Below are 20118 nucleotides of genomic sequence, written 5' to 3'. Positions count from 1 at the left end.
GTGATCATGGACTGAAGTTCAAAAGCTGTACTCATACATATTTGTCTGTTTATCGAATTATTCTAAAAATTCAGGGAAAAGAAAGATACTTCCCAGATTGTTGCTTAGTCATCTACGATGAGAGTCTCTTTATAAAAGAAGTAGAAACCTGTACCCGGTTAAAAAAAAAGAGAGAGAGAGAGAGAGAGAGAGAGAGATGTCCTTTGCCTGTTTAAAGTGTGAATGTCTTCACTAGGGGTAGGTAGGGCTAGGTGGGCTGGGCATGCTTTGGCTTAGGGTTTATGATACTATAAATAAGACCAATAAATTGCTCTATGTAATTATAAAACACTTTATAATTTGAAGAAATGTGTAACCTGGAGTGCTCAGTCAGCCTAGATAATTACTACAGATAAAGCAACATCTTGGCAAGGGCACAAAAACAAGGAAAATCCATGCTGTGTAATTTTGAACACGTTTTTTAACAAAGCCTCAAAAATATTATCTCTCTGAAATATCAGATCAACTCGGATAGTCTGATTATAATGTAAGTAATTTCCTGTGATCCTAGACACATCTAATTACAGTCTCATTTCACAAGCCAAGGAGATTTAAAGTCTGATATTCTGTGACTGTACAGTTTACAATTTATACTTTAACAGTACACTTAAATATCCCATAAATGGTTCATCATTTTGCCAACCATAAATTTTGTTACAATAAATAATTACCTATGTGTCCCTGATTATTGTGATGGAATACAGCTAGTTTTGTGCATTTTACACAATTATAAGACATTTGGTATTTTTAGTATTTAGAATGTGCATGACATTGTAAAAAGAATCATGATAAGAGAGTTTATTCTACCATCTAGCTGTATATATTCCTATGGGATAATAATTAAGTGTACTGACAATATAATTCTAAAATTTATTTTAATGACAATATGCTAGTTAAGAAGTCAGAGGCAAATGATCACCAGAGATTACAACCTAAATCTAATAATGATAAACCACAAGTAATAACATAGGCTAATTGACATAGCTGTATAATTAATACGCTCTGAGCATAAACTAGTCTCAATTAAACAAAAGCTTCACCAGCGTGACTTTCAGACATTTTCCTTTGTAAAATTCATGTCACATTATAAAACTATGCTTAGTTTGGGTGATAGTGCTGCTGCTCCTTGAATATACATGTATGAATTATATATATATTTAAGTTTATATTTAATGTCAACAAATGACCTCACACCCAGGTGTACCCATCTACATTTTCCCAAGTGCACCGAGAAATAAACTGGCCGTTACATGGTTAGTTAGCATGAAACCAACTCATACGTGGGAATGAGGGAAAGGTGGCTCACAGACTGGAAATAACACCCATCATCATTCTAGACAGTGAGGACGGAGAGAACTACATCAACTTTGTCATGACCAGTGTCAAAATTTTTCCACATTCCCCAAATGAGTATAGTTTTAAAAAATGACTCAACAAAAGAAAGGGAAGAGTTAGCACTATCCTTCCCCTCTCTAATCCTCCCCACCTAGGTCCTTGGCTGCCAGCACTCACCGGCAGCACCTGCCATCCGGCAGCAGAGAACATGACGCCACTCTTAGCTGTTCCACATCAGCTCATTGCTCAGGAGGAGACTGCAGTTCTCGGTTTCTCACCCCCATAAAAGATTTTCAGAACAGGGAATTAGAAAGCAGTCAAATCTGGCAGAACCCTCTCACTGGCCCTGGGAGCTGAGCCACTTCATAGAAAGTAATTACGCACTAGAGACCATAATCCAGGGTCCCAGTGAGGGAGCTGTTGGAGAATATAGAGTCTCTGGAGACCTAACGTACAAGTCCCCCTTATTTTAATTAATCCAATGTGCCTATATTATGGCTTATTTAGCACTGATAAGGAAGGATACTCTTCAATAATGTCAAAGACAGAAAGATTAAAAGAATGAGTTGTTTCTTTGCATTTGTAAGCATAAATGCTTATGCTAGAAAGAAATTGGGGGAATGGAGATAAATAAACTTGGCTGGTAAGGAAGAAAACATGCTGTTTATCACAGAGGAAGAAAATTTCAAGGAATGTTTTTTTCTTTATTCCAAGATTGACCTCATATGTTATCAAGATTTAGATGAACTGTTATCAGTTTCAAATGTGGGCATAGTTTTCAAAAGCTTTTCATAGATGGGCAGAACCCCAGAATGACAAAGGAATAGTAATGGTCCTGCTTAGCTGTACATCATCTTTAACTCCGAGAGCACTTTTACACATATGATCTCATTCCTGCCTACCCCTTAGTTTCACAGTTCCTTATATTTGTGTGGTTAAAATCACTGGAAAAAGAAAAACAAAGTATCAAATTGGAGCTAGAGGGGCATCAGATTAGAGGGAATAATAGGTTTACGGAAGTCTCCCAGTTGTACTATAAATTTGTCTTTCTAGTTCAGTGAATGGCCGATAGAGTTAGTTCAATGTACCCAAGCTTTTTCACTTGTCAAAAAGGGAATACTGTTACTTGCACATCAGCCACATACCTTTGAGGTTTATCTCTAGAACACTAAAGAAATGAGCCCTGAATTAACTATTCTGGGGAGTGCCAGGTTTCAGAAATGCACTAGTCATGCACGTTTAATTTGATTCTTCACTGTCAGGGGTATAAACTGTGGAAGGAGAGAGATCGCTTCATCAGGAGGTAGGATGGACAGCTTCATAGAAGAGTTTCAGTGACATCTTATTTGAAGAGCAAAAGACATCATGTGATCCCTTTCAGCTCTCTCATTGTGGACAACTGGTTTGATATACTCTGGACCTCCAAAATATCTTTCGATATTTATTTAGCTTCTATTCTATGAGGCTTATTTATTTCCAAATGGTTAAGTACCTACTGTGTGACTGGGAAACATCCTCAAGGCCAATATCAACTAATGAGCTTCAGAACTTTCCCCTTCTCCCCCTCTCTTCTCCATCCTCCCTCCTTTTTTCCCTCAACTAAATGTTTGGATAATGAATGTTCCATTATGTCATGAACCCACAAGAGCCCCAGTGGAAGAGTGTGTTTTCCTTATTATCATCAAATAACATGCTAAAAATAATTAAAAATCACTTAGAACACAGGCGACCAAAGAGATGCGTGAATATTCCCACCCAGGAGCAGGCTTAACTTGTCTACAGAACTTGTACAGAAAACTATGCTTCACCAATTAACCAAATGTTCAATTAAAAATAACAAATATTTTTGGCAGAATCACAGATGGGTATTTTGGCAGACAGCAAAGCAACTACAAGACAGTTCAAGTCATTTAATTTTATAAAATGCTGACTTTATTCCAACTAGCAGCTTTTACATAAATGTAACTTTGCATTTTTAAACCTTAAAAAATAATTAGCTTAAAAAGAACTCTGTTCCACAAATTAAGATGTAGATATTTGGATGTTTTGGTTAATTTAGGTTCCCTAAAATCTTAAACACTAAAAAATAAAGCATTCATTTGAAATGAGACCCAGGTAAGTAACTGATGTGCATACATGAGATTTAAACCTCTCCCTTCAAACTTCTGCTAGGGCAAACCTGGTGGTGTCTATGAAACTCTGCGCACTCTCATTCAATTAATCATCAAGTAAGTATGGAGGTTAAATTTCAACATTTGGAGATGTAGCCCCTCCCTTCACAAGTAAAACCTTATCACTGAGTACAAAAGAGCAAAAAAGTGTTCTGAAACAGTGAAATTTACAGAGAATTCCAGCCAACTAACATATGTTGAGTGCCTACTCTGTATAGGGCCCTTAGACTTTACACTCTGCTTCTCTAAGACATCAACCGTCTTATTCAACTTTGTGTTCTAACAGGGGTCAAAACAGGTAGCATCAAAGCATTACTAACAGGCAAGTCTTCCCAGATTTGTCATATTCTTGCTTGCCTCCTTAAACAGCACACAGGGAACCCAGCATAACATCTTTGTGGTGCCCAAGGCTGGTGGGGACCTTCGGAAAGGGAGTTACCCTACTGTATGTAGTGTTGCATAGGGATCTCCTCAGGCCTCACAAGGCTTGGGCAGGCCAATCCATACTTTAACGGCCTCACCGTGCTTTGCTGGTGTTTTGTTTTCTCTGTAGGATTTTGTCCTACATGTGCCTAAGCCATTCTCCCTGCTCCCCTCACTCCCTCCCACTCTTCCTCCTATTTCTCCTATGACTTGTAATTTGTTTCTTAAAACCAACAGTGAACTAAGGACCAGATAACCCAGCTTGATCAAGGCTCTTAGTGAGGGCCTCAGGGCCCATACTATGAGTCGTGAACATCAGTTTCTGGCTTTTGCAACATCTATTCTGGTTGTTCAGAGACCATTTGTGTGTGTGTGTGTGTGTGTGTGTGTGTGTGTGTGTGTTTGGACCAGAGAGTTGAGGTTCTGACATAGGCAGCCGCTGGTGAGTTTGAATTCTCCCTGAGAAAAAGCTGTTCTGACAGAAGGGAAGAGACAGACAGCCTCTATTTTGCTCAGACCCAGGCTCTGTGGTCAGGCTCAGGTGGCACTCCCCAGGTACGGGAGGGCGGCTTCCCTTCCTGGTCTCACTTTCAAGGGCTTCACGAAGAGTCCCGCTGCTCCTGGAGCCCCACTACAACAAATTTATAACTTGAGAGTGAGGGTGATGACACGAAGCACAGTGGACTCCCCCCTTCCTCATTTTGTCCCATTTGTTTTGTGCATTCCACTTCTGTTTGGTTCCCGTGTTTTTTGTGTTTGTTTTCCACTTCTTCCCTTTGGACTGTGTGGTGACTGTTATTTAGATTCTCATAGATGCATGTTTAGTTTGAAAATTTGAGAAAAATATGAAAATGACTTTTGAGAAACCTACATATTTTCAAAATTCTGACTAAATCGCTGTGGTTTTTTTGTTGTTTCTGGTAGGATCGCACTATTTCTTTTGGGGAGAGGAGGAAAGAGAGAGCAACAGCATTGCAAAGGATCCTACTTTCCAGTAAAAATACTTTTGGAACTGCCTAGCCCACTCCTACTCATGTGTGTTAGGTCAAATTTTGGCAGAAATGGAGGAACAGCTGCAATTCCATACTTTCAGTTGTCTCTTTAAAAAATCTTCATAAAATTAATAGAATTGTTGGCATGTATTTCCTAAATATTTGATTCACTTGAATGTAGACAACTTGGAAAAAAAAGGATTGGGAGAAATGAGTATTTCAATGGTTTAGCCATTATATTCATGACTTTAAATATACAAGAGAACTTTCTGCAATTAAGGTTGGTTCAAATAGACATTTAAAAAATATTATTACTTCTGTCAGATTGAGTTTCAACTATCAAGATAATTAAAAAGCTATACAATTTCTGTAATATTTTATGACTTAAGAAAAACAATTTACCATAGGTAAACAAGTATACAATTAACGGTACCAGACTTTCAGATAAAATGAGATAAAGAAAATTTTCTTTAAAATCCCATGTATGCATATTCTAGAAATATGTTTCATTTTGCAACATTGCAATACCTACCCTAAAGGAGCATGGCTTCACCAAGGGCTTTGGTTGCTAGAATCGATATGGCTCAAGGTAACATACATTGGAGGGAGGAATGGGGCTATCAGAGAGACCACGTGTGACCAGGAAGTATAATGAGGTCTCCTGGGGCCTGGAACTGGGACAGGAGAAACCCATCAGGGACTGTGGTAGAAGCTATAAGCTGTCCATCTAAAGTCTCCTTTTCCATTGTGTGAAGCTGATGCTGGGAGGTACCTACACAGTCAGGTAGTGAGTAGATCTCCAGCCCCCTGTACATACAGGTGTAGATAAAATTAGCTCTTTTCAGTGGAATCTAAGTAAAGTGATATATGTCACTTCTAGACTGAGACTTTTAAGAAGTGAGTGAGGATTCTTCATTCTCTCTCCTGTTCCACATGCAAGATATAATTTGCAAGGTGCATTTTACATCACAACTCGCTACAGCTTACATCAAGTCTGTATCACCTACAAGAAGGAAGCTTTAGTGGGTGCAGAGCCACAAGACAAAAGGAGCTACACTGAGAAAACTTTCTACAACCTGGTAATACTCACATTGGACTATTACATAAGTATATTTTATTGGGGTAAACCACTGAAATTTAGGGGTTTATTTGTTACTGCAGCTAGATTTGCCTTAACTGATCCAAGAATGAACAATCTCCATCTCTCTCTGCATTCTCTCGTGAGACCAACTCCTTCTGGTTCTTCCTGCTCCCCCACAGCACTGACTTTGATAGAGCAACCCAGCCTTGGTGTAATATGACACAAACTTAGTATCCACCATTTACTCCTTTCTGCCACCACAAGTGCCAAATATCTTTCACTTGCTTTCCCAGATTCACTTTCTACCCTTTTCTACTCTGTTCACTGCCCTGGGAAGTGATCTGCATGGAACACACCAGGAGGCTCCTATGCTCTCTGCCTTCCAGTTAGATTTGGTCACGAAAAAGCCCTGGCAGGTGACAGGAGGAAGGGAGGAAAATGAGTTCGTGGTATTTATTTGTCTGGTTCCTTCCTGTGAGGCTTCCTCAGGCTTGTTTCTGTCAACAGACGTTCACTGCTCCTCTTAAGGAGCCCTGTCTTCATGACTTTTAACTCTCAAGTTTTGGTAACCTTTCCCGTCACACGTGCATTGAGCTTAGAGGTAGTGACAGCTTCACCTCCTGCTTGGTAGTTCGGGATCCTGAGTTCTTCCTTCTGACTTCCTTACACCGTGCCCATACCTACATTTGTAATAAATTAGCCACTTATATATATATATACCCTCTTCAAATTATCCTAATTTGAGAGGTCACCTGTTTTCTGTAGATTTTCTCACTACAAAACCATATCACAGTTCAAACTCTCCAGGGAGGCAGCTGTCTCCCACTGGCTCGCTTGGCCACATGCAGGGGCTGGTGTTCCCACACAGTGTGGCTGTCACGCTCTTTGCTTCGGCCCAGGCTGTGAGTGACGGCAACTGACACAGGAGGAGGAAGCTTGCAGCCACCTCAAACCAGGTTTACCAAAACGTACCCTTCATTTCCTCTGAAAAAGTTTCCCTTCTTTTCACTCCTCCTCATCTATGTGGTTGCCACCATCTGCTCTCGTGTTTTTACCCCTGGTGGTTTGCTTCACCGCTGAGAGAGAATGTTATTGCTTTTTACAGGATTGTGCCTTGTACCCAGTGCATAATTCTAGTACACCATTTAGAACCCAAGTCTTTACATTTAGAAACAGAAATGTTTGTAAAAACAAAAGAGAGAAAAAGTATAAATAAACACAGAATCATATTTTTGCAATGTTATTTCTTCGGGGGAAAACACCTTTGTGCCAACCTAGATATGCCAAGGTTATGTCATACAGCATTTGCATTCAAAAGGCTAATCATAATTTTCTCTTTCACATTTATTTGGTATTATTCTTTCTACTGCCATTAGTTCCCAACAAGCAGATGCTACATAAGCATCTAAATGAATAAAAAATGATTACTATACCAAACATCTCACCACTTCCACGCAGAGTGGGTAAAAAGTGTCCCATACCTGGAGCGCCAGGGAGTTTTGGTCAAGTGCCTGCCCTAAGACATTGTAAGATGGTCTGTGTGAACACCCTGGTACAGGATTCCAATATTTTGTTTTTAAGTGTATTGTTTTCTCTAAATGGTTTAGCCTGGTACAGTAGTAAGTCTTTGATGATAACAGTTGATTCTTTTTTCTTATTTCAGAAGGGAACCAGAAAACACTCACATTCCTCTGTTAAGAGAAGAGAAAAAAATATATTTTCACTCTATTTAGTTTTAAAGTTTCATGTTTTATATAAGTTGTAATGAGCTTAAGATTGAAAGAGTTATTTTTCCAAATCAAACATATTCTTTTTTAACTTTAATATTAAAATATCACTTTATTTTTTATTAAATTTATTGGAGTGATATTGTTTAATCTATATGGGATCATATAGATTTCAAGTGTACATTTCAATGATATATGGTCTGTATTTTACACACAATGCAACATATAAATTAACATATTATGAAGGAATATCACCATTGCCCTTCACCAAAGATAGGAAACCCATGCTGACCCCTCCTCAATATCCCTCATCACCAATTTCCTGATTTGGAGCCCATGCGAAAGCTCCAGCAAACAGCCCGTCCCTGCCCCCTGGCCACACCGCCTCTGCCAGGCCTCCCAGCACACACCCATGTGCAGCCAAAGCCAGGGGAGTAAGTGCGCTTAGAAGTCAGTCCAGCGCAAAAGCAATTTATTTACACTGATTTCTAGAAGATCTGTAGAGAGTGATTTATCTTTAGTTGATCATATTTCTTCTAAATAATAACTACATACAAAAAGAATATTAAAAAGCACTAGAGCTTTGTGTAAATCCACAAAGGCTTAACACTGCAGGGTCCAGCATGGTAGTCACCAGTCGCAGGTGGTCACTGAGCAATAGAAATATGGCTAGAGCAACTGAGGAAATTAATTTCTTTAAATCAATTTAGATTTAATTTAAAAGCTAAAGAAGTGTAAAACCTTTTGCATTAAACCTAACTTCATCATTTTGCTAGGACTAAATGCACTTTAACCATTGCTTTCCATAAGAAGTATTATAGTAAGCATGGACTTTTCACTATTTACAATGTGGCTAATATCATATTTAAAATTATATGTATAGCTCACTTTATATTTCTGTTGGAAGCTCTGGCTCAAAAAGCTGACTTAAGGCTAACAGGCTAGGTTTCCTGTTTGCTTGATTTTGCGCGCAGCTGCACCTTGATGTATGTGGCATTACCAGAACTCACGGGGAAATATCTCTCGTACGGAGTAGGGACGAGAGTTAGGAAAACATTCTGAATTTCAAATTCAGTTCTCCTCTTATAAGTGTAGTTTCACTTTTTATATAGTTCTCATGACTTGACTTTAATATGTTTAAAAAAAGCTCCTGCCACTAGGTTATTTTATTATGCCAGTTTTCAACTAATTAAAGATGAAAATGCATCCTTGGTGTCTCTTGAACATTATTTTATGAGATGTACCTACCCTTAGAATGAAGCTATGGTGCCTACAGGGCTGGCAAAATGTTTTCTGAGAAATTTGTAATGGAGTCCACCAAATCAAATTCCAAACCAAATTAGGAACATTGAAAAGATACTTAAAATACACAATGTTCTTTTCCTTTTAGCTGTTTGAGTCGCAGCTGAAGAGACCAGTGTAGTCTTTCCAAGTATAAAATCTGAGAAAGATCAATACATAGATATGCTCAAGGCATTACCAAACCTGTGTCTTTGCTAGTTTGATAAAAATTAAATAAAATCTTCCACACATAAGGGATTGTCAGTATAGTCTTAAGAAAACCAAATCCCTCACTAGAAAACGAAAATAGCCAATTTCTCAGGACAGGACTGAGGAGAAGTTGGAGCTGTTTATGTAAAGATAGTTACTTGAAAATCACCGGAGTGTGATGAAAATGAAAAAGTACTTTTTCTTCCAAATCAGCCTAATGACTTTCACAAAATAACATGCATATCTTCATTATAATAAGTCATAACACTGATGTGAGATCTTTCCGTTTAACTGTGCGCCTCTTTGTGGTTCCTTAGACAGGACGAGAGACAGAAACTGGAAAGTTTGGGTCATATGGATCATGGCAGCACTGCTATGTCTGGAATTTTCTTATAAATATCCTATTGCTTTGAGGCTCACAGGCTGGCTGGAACAGCAGGGACAATCTCATTTGCACTTTTATAGTTGTAGAGGGATTTTCAAGAATTAAAACAATTTTCCATAATATTCTGTATTAACTTAATGGATCTGAAGTGTGATTATTACACCTTTTCATGCTTCTCTGCAACCTGACAATTTGGAAGTAGTTTTAGAAAAACAAACAAACTTATAAACAAATGCCAACAGGAAGGCATTCTTGGGTGCTCAAAAGAATTTACTTTGTAACAAATTTTTACTGCCTGTTTGCAGCTTTATGCCTTTTTAAGATTATTTTTTAAACACTATAAATGACTGTTTCTACCCTCATGAAAACTGTCACTTCAAAGGAGCATTCTGTGGCACTCCATATTGACCAAACAAGTATCAGTGAACAAAGTGGATGCCATCCTTCCTCGTGTGATTAAACAACAAATAACATTTTCTCAGAATCTATTTTTACTCTACTAAAGTAAATGGTCATGTTTACTAGTTTGAATAATTTACTTTGCTTAAAATTAAAAGAAATAGTAATTTCCCTAAGAAAACTTCCATATGTCTACCAAAGATAATTTTTCAATCCCTCGATAAAGTACATAGTAAACTATAAGGATCCTAAAAAAGACGAGATACAAGGCAGTTTAAAAATCACAGTCAATGAGAAGGGAATTCAAAGTAAATACAGAGTACTATTAAAATAAATTTTATATACACACACAAAAAATAAATAAATGCTTAAAGGAGATAGCATATACAAATCAGTTTGATGGATTGGAGAACAGATGGGGTAAAATAGGGAAAACTCATTTGAAGCAGTTAACTTGCGATGCCAAGAAGGAGGGTTCTGGGGCAGTGAGCAGAATGCTTTCGTGGGTGCATGGGATGTTAAACCAGCACAGAAAAGACCTTGTTACAGTTTTAAAGGAAGTTATGCATAACATCAGCAAGGGCTAATAACCTTTTCCTAAGAACTAAACGTATGATTTTTGAAAGTTCAGGAGGAATGTTCTAGAAGTTTAGAAGAAAAGGTACATGAAAGTGAAAAAGAAGTAGGTACCTAAACAACAGGCAGAAAGGAGAGTAAATGATCAAATAGCTGATTTGTATCTACTTAGGAAAGGGCATTCATCAGCTGCCACCGAACTTGGCTCTGCGAAGGGAAACTGTGCCAGACCAATGTAATTTCCTCCCATAGAAGAGTGACAGGCCATCCCAACCAACAGGAAGCAATAAGTATATAAGGATGTTAAAAGAGCCCAGCACAAGAGAACCAAAATCTGTAACACAAATTTAATAAGGGGTTGGCAAAGTAAGGATACACTCAGGTTCAGTTGTAATTCTTTTCAAAGTCTGCCTTCTTTATGCAAACATCATTTAAAATTGTGTAAGGCAGACCAAGCTAGAGCAGACTTCTAATAAGTGTGCATTTGCCAAATTAAATTAGCAAATCAGATATCTTTTCTAAATTCAGAAGATCTTCAAATTTTAAAAAAATCTAGGCATAAAGAATAGTCTAAATTCTAGGGTAAACTTATCCCCAACCCTTGGGACTTTCATGCATTTATCTCCCAACTATCTTTTAAAGTGCTGTGAGTGTAGGAATGGGTTACTTTTGTAATAATGCAGTATATAGAACAACAAGCAACCTAAGAATATGGTAAAAATAGTCATCATGTTGCATGAAAAGAAAATACAAATTAGCACAAAGAAACACTAATATTCTAAACTGCAATTAGGTAAACTGCAAGGATCTCTTGCATTTGGGGGAAAACAAGTGAATTTCAATAAGGCAAGACCTCACTGATTTTTCAAATCTTTTAACTTTTCTTAGGATCAGGTTCTGTGATACAATGGAAATAGAAAAGGCTCTGGAGTTAGACAGACCTGGGTTCAAATCCTGAATATGTCACTTACCCAATGCACAAACTCATACAGGAAACTTAAATCTTTTTTTTTCTTTATCTGAAAAAGTGATATCTACTTTGCTATTTGCAGTGAGGATTAAATAAGACAATTTGTGTAAAATGATTGGTATGCATATTTCTTGGTAAATATTGGTTCTCTTCCACAGCTTCTCAATCCTAAGCTGTCCTCCCTTCTCTCTCGCTTACTGCCCAGGCACCTTGGAAAGAAGGAGAAATAAAAAGGCTAAGAATAAAGCCCTGTCTTGTGAAACAGGAAAAGGGACACAGCCTCACTTCCTTTTACTCTTAAACCCTTGTTAAAGGTTTCCTGACTCTACAAGGAACCATTCACACTCATTTGGCATTCTCAAGGTGTGTCCCAGCTTCTCTGTGTCAAATGTCCAATAAGCTGAGCAAAAGAGGCTCCTTGTCCAGTAATATTTTTTTATAAAAATTCTTCATTATCTAATCTATTAGGTAAAATGCAATGCAAGCATGAATATGATCACCAACAAATGGTTACACTATTAGTGCTTAAAAATCAGCCATCCCACCATGTAGGGTTTTCAGCTGCAAACTTGAAATAAGAAATCAGTCTCTTTGTTTTTATAGATTTGTCCAGTTTTCTCACGTAAACAAAAATCCATTTCCTAGCATGCTCTATAACATCTTGATAACAATTTAGCACCTATGCAAAAAGAGTTGGAGATTACAAAATCACTTAAAATATATTATTTCTAGACAGAGCAGACATAAGTCTTTGAGGATTAATTTCATGCTGAGGGTTAAATTTCACTTTCACGATAGGCTAACCATTGAGGCTAACCATTGCCCGGGGCTGCACAGATAATGAACCTGCCAAGGGATTAGCAAGGAAACACTTGTGTTATTATAAAGCGGGTACACTTCCCTTTCTAACCAAGTTCATCCTACATGACATTAACAAATTACTCCCTCTTTCTGCCCACATTTCAATATAATGTGAGCCAGCAAGTGACCCTGAACCAATAGGGACATGAGATAAGATCTTCTCAGTGCCTGAATGGCTATTAAACTCAGCTGAGAGAGCTAGACCTCCTGTAGGGAAACACAAGGCATTTTATCTCCAGAGGGTGAGGCCCCTGCCTTCATTGCTGCGACCTTTCTTTGGTCATAAAACCTCTAAATGGACCTGATGCCAAGAGGTGGAAATGTCTCAATACAAACATTTAGCCCACAAAAAGGCACTTTCCAGAAAAAACGGATGACACAATTCATTTTTGACAAACTTACAAAGACCTAATATTTTCTAAATAAGAATTTAATGGCTTAGCATTTGTTAAAATATGTATTCAGAGATATTTCTGTTTTTTAGATAAAGGTATCTTTTCTCAAACCCTTTCTTAGACAATAGATATGTTCATAGAGGTCAAATCTGTTTGCTTTTTCTCAGTCTTCATTCTCAGAGTAGCATCTGCTGCTGGGGGTTGGAGTGGAGTCCCCTCGAATGTTGTGGTTCCTCCCTGCTCAGAATGGCACTCACCATTGTCTCTGTCAACTGTGGTCCCCAGGTCTGGTTTTTACTACTTGACTGTACAATCCCTGAGGTCAGGGAGTTAACCTCAGTTTACCTTTGCTTCCCTTCTAGAGTCCCACCAAATATCTTCACAGAGTGAACACTCTGCTACCGTTGGCCAAATGAACCAAATCAGCCTCTGCATTCGAACACATCCTGATAACATTGCACAATGTGTGGAGCAAAGAACATCTAATGGACGTGCAGAATCTGTTCTCCGCGAAGTTACGATTTAGGAGAGTCTAGTATAAGTTAAGAGTGCTTTTGTTAAGGAGCTCTTCTGTCACTGAATGGACCAACTGCTGCCAAAGTGAGACCTTCTGCTTCTGGAACATGCTAATAATAAGCAGAAAGAAGGGAAAATGTGAAATGCTTAGGACAGCCACTGGTATTGCTACCATCCAGCTTGGCTCAAACCACGAATCTCACGGGAAAGCACAATACAGTTTTCTTGTGATATATTAGTGCAACCCTGTTCAAAATATTGTCTTGTGAACAGCAGAAAATGTTTCTATGAATTCACATTCTCATTTGCCAGTCTGAAGTCTTTACAACTAGGACAGTTACAATCTTTTTGCATTTCCTGTGTGTTCTTGGACTAATATTACGTAGCTCTTAAACACAGAGGTGTAGGATGGTAACATGGGGGCATTGTGTAATGAAGATGGAGGGCTTTAAGCTTTGACTTCTGAGCCCTGCCAGAGTGAAGCACTACATGAGCCCACATCTGAGAAGGCAGCTTCAGCAGAACGGGGGAGGTGGGCCTCAGAGTCCCTGGGTCTGGAAATGAGCAGGTGGCAGAGAAAATGGGTGTTGATGCTAAGTACTCTTCATCCAAATGTTTGGTAGTTAAGAAAAGGGGAGAGAGGAGAGTTAAAAGAAGAATTAATAAAAAGTATTTTTAAAGTATGGGGTAGATGAGCATATTTGTAGTTAGGAAAATCAGATTAGAGGGAAAAAACAAAGACGCAAAAGAAAGAAGGGATAGAGTACATCCTAGAGATGTAGAAGCAGGAGAAACTGACCTTAGAAAAGAAACCAGATACTTCCTCTTAAGAACAAAAATAAGTATTGTGTTGTACACTTGAAACTAATATAATATTGTATATCAACTGTAATTTAAAAATTTAAAAAAGAAAAAGAGAAAGATAAGATAAGTGACACAGGTTTAAGCCAAAGTAGAGGATTTTTGAAGGAAATCCTATCATATGTCCCAAATTTCTTCAGTAGAAAGGAAGGCAAGTTCGTCTGCAAAGAGTAATGGGACAGTGTGCCACTGATTGGTGGCTTGTGGAGTAGGAGAGAGCCTAGACAGGCTGCTGTGCGGAGGGACGTGGGCAGTCAGAAAAGAAATTAGTTAGAAGTATTGTGAAGTTGCTGTGGGACCAGGGAATGTGGAGCTGGGGTTATATGTGACTGAAATGGCTGGCTGTGGGCATCCAGACTGAGAGCCAAGTGAAGTCAGAGGGAGTGGAGGACAAGGAGAAGGAGCTGAGGGGTAGTGGTCCTAAACGGAGTGCAGCCCACACAAGGGAGAGGAACAGAGGAAGAGCAAGAAGAGGGGGCATTTCAGATTTGACATTAGGTAGGTAAGTTTTCCAGTCATGGAGAAGAAAGCCAAGGCTAGTGCAGGGACTGTGAGGACAAGAGGTTAAACGCTTGGTTGGAAGGCTGATGATGTCATTGAGGAACGGGCTCTGGCATGTTGGAGAGTTGTGCAGCCATGTGCAGGCACTTGGTGAATGACCAAGGCGTAAAAGAGAAAGATGTTGAGTGAGGGTCAAGAACAATGGCAAAGGCAAATGAGGAAAGTGCTTGCCCTTGTGTGTATGTAACAGCATGCAGCCAAGAGGGTGCCCCAAATAGGGATTTGTAACAGGGTCCAGAAGAGCCTGGAGATAATTGGCTCCACACCACAGGGCCACACCTGCCCAGAATGCTGGCAGATGTGGCCAATTGTGGGAGGAGCCAGAAATAAGGCTGCAGAAGATTGGCGCTGGGATTTAAATGGGTGCGGCAGCCATTTGGCATCTCTCTTTTTGGGACCATGCATCTGTTTAGGATCGTGTGGCTTTGGTGTCTTGGTTGGGACCATGTGGCTGGGGTGAGAGTCAGGACTACAAGGCTTTGGAAGTGGTCCCTTTTGCCACGTGGAGGGTGCTGGGAAGACTGTGTGCATTTGTGGAGAACTTTAGTTTGTATTATTTCAAATACAAACTAAATAAATAATAAATTCCTTTCCCTTTCACTGATCTCTGGTATTAAGGGACATCTGTCCTCAGGCAGCAGGCAAAATGAACTCAGTAGGTGTGGAGGAACCCCCAGAGAAAAAGGGGGGTCTTTTATATTGTTCAGTGCTCCCCATCAGTTCTGTAACACATATAGAGAAGAGGAGAAGCAGCAGACTCTTCTGGAGGGTTGTGAGGCATTTCAGAGAGCATCAGACAAAGGGGTAGAAGAAGGGGGTGAGGAGATGTCTTAGGAGAAGGTGGATGGGCTAGTGAGCAGTAGCTAGAGGTGGAGCAAATTTAGGGAGACCTAGGGCTGATGGAGCCTGGGTCAGAGAGCAGGAGGTGGCAGTGGACACCGTGGCTTTGCAGTTCCTTGGTGTCTTCAGCTCCTGTGACCTGTCTGTACACTATACTTCCACAATTCACCCACGTGGCTAAAGCCTGTCTGTGTCACACTAATATAATATTGTATAGGAAAACTTTCTAAGACCATGATCTCAAACTTTGACTTGCTGCTCTCCTGTTTCCCACTTCCTGGGCCATCTCCACCGCTCATTCCCACAGCAGCGGGGCCTGGGGGTGGGCTCCAGTCTACGAGGATATTAGCGAGGAGCTCTGGGAACAAAGTCATCACTGCAGAGTCAACAGAAGAGATTACAGCTACAGGTGTGTCACAGCTTTCCTCATGGAAGGTCCCAAACCAACTAGAACGACAAACACTAAGAGGGAATTAAGTCAGCGTCAAATGTTCTAGGAGGAAACAGAGATGGCCAGCGGTGGGCAAAGTGCTCAGAGCTGCCAGTGCCCTCACCTTCCTTGGGGTAAGAATGTCGGTTTGTTGATGGGGAGTTCAACTGGAAAACAGGTCCCAGATATCTGTAAAGATTCCCTGCCTTTTTCCTGAAGAGTGAAATAAGTGCAAATTTTAAAGAAACTGAAGTGCAGCATAACAGTATCTTCTCAAACACGGGTACTGGGTGCTGCAGAGCTCTGTCGGGGTCTTGGGGAAGCTGTACTGGGACACAGCACCCACACCTCCTCTGAGTGGTCACAGGGCATCTACTAAGATTGTGTAGCTTTTGCTAAATAGATCAGGGGCTGTAATATAGACTTTTCAGAGCATGACTGCATGCTCTGTCCCAGCCAGGCTGTAGCTACTTGAGGTGATGTGGCTGAGGTGTAAAGGACAGAGTGCAATACCATAAGCCTGACACCCTAGGAAGATGGCCTGGTTTGGAGAAAATCAACTTCAGAGACAGGCGGAATAAATTTCTGGGAGGCCGGAAGATCATTGGTAGAAGCAATCTGTATTACTTAGACTGTTACCAGACTGATACTCTGGGCGACAGTATCAGGGAGATTTTATGGTGTACATCAGTCAGCATTCCTGGTCATAGTAGCATGAGATGTTGATGCTTATCTCTGGGTTCAGTGAGAGAGTCTTATTCATTTGTTAGTGATCACTAGCTGCCAGAAGAAACACACCTTTCCCTTTTATGAAGCATTTCAGTTGGTTATGTACATTATATCTGTACATCTACTAGTCTCTAAATGGAAATTTCAAGTTGCTACAAGGTTAGTGCTTTTTTTAATATCTCACTTGCTGTGGAGTGTGCACTCTATAATCTGCCAAAACCACTCAGCTGAATGAAGTTCTTTAATCCACGTAATTACTATATAAAATATATTTACAATATTTTTATTTGATGTTTTCTTTAAAGGAGTCACTGAAGTTTATCCAAGATCACTTACAGTAATTCTCCATTTTCATATGAAGGTTATTAAACCTTAATTAAAGTGCATTTACAGTCAACTGTGAGAGGCTCTCATTTAAATTACACTGACAAATTATATTATAAATCCCCACTGTCTTAACACATTAACTCATCTCTCAAACCACATTTTGGAACAGAGAGCACTTGCATTTGTATGCAAAATAAACATTCAATTGAGTATCTTCTATGAGGTGGGTATTTTCCCCAGAGAACATATAACTGAAAACACAAAGAACTAATTTGTTTAAATGACAACTGTTTTTTGGCTGATAGATCATGCCCATAGCTTAAATGGCACTGGCCAAGGAAACTAAATTAACTTCCCTATAGCTCAGCCTAGAAGAAGGCCACACTGTACATAACATTAGATGACACCCTTTGACTCTGAGGAATTCATTTGACCTATCAGGATCTAATTCCCCTATCTGCCCTAGAGTCAAGCCAAACAATGACAGATACAACAGAATGAAACACTGATGCAAAAGAAATGTACTCTGAGATTCAGAGGGTCCAGTTCACTGCTGGGAGATGGTCAAAAGTTGGTGAGAAATGAACTGTGACTTGCAGGGGAGCTGTGACTCGAGCCCTAGCTGTCCTGCAACTGCACCACAGAGGCGAGCTCCCGGAGGGAACGGGCTCACAGAGCTGACTCCGAGGGAACGTTCTTTGACCAGTTTCATTGTCATAAGTCAGAGTGGGACTGAAGTCATGGTCAAGAATAAAAACAAGCATTTTAAAAGAAAAATTATTATTCAAGAAGTCACGGGGAAAAGCCCTTGGGAGTCAGTCCCTCTGTGATTAGAGACAAGAAACTTCTATTATGGATAACAAAAGGAAGTTTATTTCAACCACAAATATATTTGTTTGTCTTTATCTTTGGAAATTCCAATGCAAAATAACTGTTTTGTTAGCCCTATTTGCAATGATCTTTTATCTACCAAATATCTCAGTGTTTTCAACATTATTTTTTTTAAAGTCCTCCAAATGGGTAACCTGAGAAAATTCCTTACTAGCCACATTAGTGAGAACAGACAAATCAGTTTGTTTTGGACAGCCTTTACTCACATAACATTTCTGAAAATGCATCGTCCTTCAAATAGTTTGATAACATCAAGTTCCTTAGATTAGGCTTTGAAAAACCAAATATCTACCTAAAAGTTCCCTCACTTAATATTGTAAAATAGAATCACATAACACACAAAGTTTTTAAAGTCTTTCTAAATCTCAATAAGCTGTCAATTCCAAAAATTGCAGATGAATAATTTTTCATTAGATCTGACATCTGATGTGCCAGAAAGAAGGGAGAAAGAACCAAGAAGATGAGCAGGATAAAACAGCAGCAGCTTTGACATTAGTGTTTTGGGATGGAATGCCAGTTCCACCACATAGCTGTGTTACTTGCTCTGATTCTAAAATTAAGATTATTGGAGGATGAAATGAAATCCTGCCTGGCAATATACTTGACAGAAAGCAAACACCAAATAAATGCTAATTCTCCATTGAGGAACTTTGAGTAAATGAAACTCTTTTCCTTTCTTACGAAGAATTAACACAGTAAGCCTTGAGTTTCTTGAAGTCTAAAGTATCAACATGTCCTTAGTTTGTCTGTTATCTGTAGTACATGATGATTTCAAAAATATGACTTGTCTCTCTCACAAAGACATTATCCTTAAGAAGAATAGTGGGCACCTTCTCACTGAAAAATAGACGTAGCTAAACACAAAAGCATCACTCGGGTCTCAATGAATTGAGTAGTAAAAACTTGGGGCTTTCACTTCTATGACCATTATTAATGACTTGAGTTACATCTCTTCTACCCATTCTTCACAGTTCTTCCTCAAATATACAAAGTTCTCCAGAATTTATAACTATCCACTTTGCCCAAAAGCTCTACTATTCTCCCAGAACAGAAACCTCAAAATCATCCTGTATTTTTTTTCTTTCCTTGCATTCTCTAATCGTCAACTGTTATTTCAAACAGCTTTCAAATGTGTCCTTTCCTCTCCTTTTCCACTGATTTCTTAATACAGGGTTTACACTCATTCACACCTATGCCCATTTATTAATTCCAGTCTCTTTTTTGACTGGAATTAATTTGTGACTGAATGTCTTCCTATAATACCATTTTTACCTAACTGATACCCCGTGCACAAACTTACAATGGCTCCCTGCTGCCTGTTTCATCAGGATCAAACACTGCGTCTTGGGATCCATATCCTCTGTAATCCACCCCCATTCCACTTTCATTGTAGTTTCTGCTCTTCTTCCAGCCATCCCTTCTGTCCAGGTAAGTGAGGCCAAGGCACTGACCCAGGCTACTCATTTCCTCTGTGTTTTACTTGTGCTGTTTTTCCCCTTGGACGATTCTCCTACCATATCTATTACCTAAACCTTATGCACAGTCAGAAACCCTGCCTGAAAACTTCGGTTCTCTCTCTCTTCTGCAAGTTTCATTTAGATCAGCACCAAATTTTCTTCTAATTTTCCCACATATTTTGCCTCCTTAAATAAATTGTAAGTTGCTAGGGGAGATGTGTCCTATTTTTTATGCATCCCCCCAACCCCCTGCCCACCAGCCAACAGTCTATACTCAGGTAGCTGGCTCAGTGATATACTAACAGATGCTGGAGCACCAGATGGCTAGTTGTCTAGCCAGTCAGTTCTCTTTCTCCTCTTCCTCCTAATAAATTCCCTGATTTTATTCGGGGCAATAATATGCCCAAGGGAAAGACTACAGTTCTCAACCTTCCATGCAAATTGGTGAGGTGCTGGCAGAAATTATTAGGTGAGGCTCCCAGGAGATTACTTTGAAGGTATGACTCAGCTGAAATCATATGACTGGTATGAAGGTATGAAAAAGCATATGAAGTATATGCTTTTTGCCTTGAAGCTGGACCTTCAGGTGGAGCTCTGGCAGCCATGTTGCTCTATGAAGTGACTTTGCAAAAGACTAGAAGCCACAACAAAGAATGGAGAA

The 20118-nt window shown here is 39.4% G+C and overlaps 1 protein-coding gene across 4 annotated transcripts in view; it reads right to left on the bottom strand.

Moving 5' to 3' along the window:
* SLC25A21 (solute carrier family 25 member 21) overlaps positions 1-20118 on the bottom strand; it is a 483365-nt gene that overhangs the window by 145594 nt on the left and 317653 nt on the right. The gene's annotated exons all lie outside the window — the stretch shown is intronic.

This window comes from Phyllostomus discolor, chromosome 1 (genome assembly GCF_004126475.2).
Source record: "Phyllostomus discolor isolate MPI-MPIP mPhyDis1 chromosome 1, mPhyDis1.pri.v3, whole genome shotgun sequence".
Lineage (NCBI taxonomy): Eukaryota > Metazoa > Chordata > Mammalia > Chiroptera > Phyllostomidae > Phyllostomus > Phyllostomus discolor.
Note: the sequence above shows the minus strand (reverse complement) of the source record. Positions and strands in the feature narration are given on the sequence as shown.